This window comes from Myotis daubentonii, chromosome 1, assembly GCF_963259705.1.
Source record: "Myotis daubentonii chromosome 1, mMyoDau2.1, whole genome shotgun sequence".
Classification (NCBI taxonomy): domain Eukaryota; kingdom Metazoa; phylum Chordata; class Mammalia; order Chiroptera; family Vespertilionidae; genus Myotis; species Myotis daubentonii.
In genome coordinates this window covers 34288343-34290688 of record NC_081840.1, presented here as the reverse complement: position 1 = coordinate 34290688, position 2346 = coordinate 34288343, and positions in this window count along the sequence as shown.

Genomic DNA, 2346 nt, shown 5'->3' with positions numbered 1-2346 from the left:
CTCCCATAGATTTTCTCACAGAAAAAAAGTATGTCAACTTCTGCCTGCATAAGTATCTTGCTGCATAATTAGCTTTCCCCCCTGATTCTAAAAATAATCTATTCTCTTAATAAAGAATATATGCAAATAAAAGAAGGTCCAGAGGAAAATTTTTTAAATTTTAAAATTATTATTAATTCCAACACACTGAGATAAATGCTACAAATATTGAGATAAATTTTATTGTCTTTTTAGACTTCTATCTATACATTTGTAAACATATAGGTATTAAATTTGATTTACTTACCATTCACACTAAATGTATCACAATAGAAAATGTATGCTCACTTAACATTTATATCAGAATTTTTTAAAGTAATTGGTCTTCAAAATATAATGTTGAAAGGCTATGTAAAATTACAATATGTGAATGTACCATAATTTACTTAACTGAATTCCTTTGCTGGATATTTAAGTAGTTTCTTATTTTTCCTCTTTATAAATAAAGCCAAAGCATTCTTGTACATAGTCTTTTTTTTTTTTTCATCTCTAAATATTTCCTAGGCTGTGTTCCCATAAAGGAATTTACTGGACAAGTCTATTTGTAAAACATTTAACATTCTCCTTTGTAGGAACAGATCAAAAGGGAATGTACCTTTTTATCTCCCAATAAACAAAGACATTAAACTTTAGTTTTAACTTTTTAAAAAATGTGGCCTTGCTTTTAGCCCTGGGATAATCCATTAGTAGCTAGCAATCCATTTTTTAAAAAATCTTTAAATTCTTTATTAGTTAAGGAATTACAAATGTGGCCTCATTCCCCCCCTTTAACCCCCATCCTCCCCCCCCCCCCACACTCATGCTCTCATCCCCCTGTTGTCCATGTCCATTGGTTTGGCTTATATGCATGCATACAAGTCCTTTGGTTGATCTCTAACCAATCCATTTTTAAAGTGTCTTTTTCATTTGAAAAAGACACTTTAAAAAAACATACACACACACACACACACACACATATATATATGTGTGTGTGTGTGTGTGTGTGTGTATATATATATATTACAGAGAGGAAGGGAGAGGGAGAGAGAGATAGAAACATCAATGATGATAGAGAATCATCTGTCAGCCACCTCGCACACGTACCCAACCAAGGATCAAGCCCGCAATCCTTGCATCTGCCCTGACCAGGAATTGAACCGTGACCTCCTAGTTCATAGGTCAATGCTCAACTAGTGAGCCACACTGTCAGGCTAAAGTGTCTTTTTCAATCCCAAACTTACTCCTTTTAATTCTGAGAACAAAGCATACAAATTGATATTCCTTCTCATTAAGACAAAACTCTTCCAAAAAGCAAATAATCCTTGGTTGTAAAGGCCAAATACATCGGTTCTGGTGTAAACCCATGGTGGACATAGCCACAAAGAATGCGTCAGGTTCTATATTACGTGTTGGCTGATTTCAAGAAAAGCATGTCCCTCAGCAGTCACTTCCGCAGAGATGACATGCACACAAGATCATCATTGCCAGTTTTCAGTTTAGATGTGATCTGGGAGTTAACAAAGACCTCCATGTGGGCTTTCATTACAGGATGGGGAAGGTCTCCCCAGCTGTGAACTGCTTTCCCAAGTGCCATTGCTGTCTCTATCAGGCCCACAGCTTTGAGCCCCTGGGTTTTGCACAGTGCTCACTTTGGCTCATTCCAGGGCCCTTAAGGGGTATGAACTAACTCCCATTGTGAGATGTTGGCTTACTTAGCTACATAGGTTTTTTAGCACAATATTCTCTAAAAACTATTTTCAAGTACATTTTTAAACAATAAAAATCCCCTCCCCACCAAGAAAACCTTACAATATCTGAAAAAGATCAGAGCTGTCTGATTGAAACCAGGCAGGGGTTTCTCCCCTAAAACGTTATTCATCTCTGCCCAGCCGATGTGGCTCAGTGGTTGAGCATCGACCTATGAACCAGGAGGTCATGGTTCAATCCTGGTCAGAGCACATGCCCTGACTGGTTTTGCGGTGTGCAGGAGGCAATTGATCAATGATTCTCTCTCATCATTGATATTTCTATCTCTCTCTTCCTCTCTGGAATCAATAAAAATATTTTAAAAAACAAAAAACAAAACACTTCCTTATCTCTATTCCCAAGCCAAGTGGGCCTCTGAATCATTTTAGAGAACTTGTAAGTTCAAAACCAGAGGCAACAAACCAACCAACCACGGGCTTCTACCAAATGAAAATTTGGTTCACTGAAAAAAGAACAGAGAGCAGCCATCGAAGTTCCCAGATGCATACTTGGAGCGCTCTCTGGCAAAGTAACTTTAAAAAAAAGTCATAAAACTTCAACTGTTGCATTTACCTTCCTGAC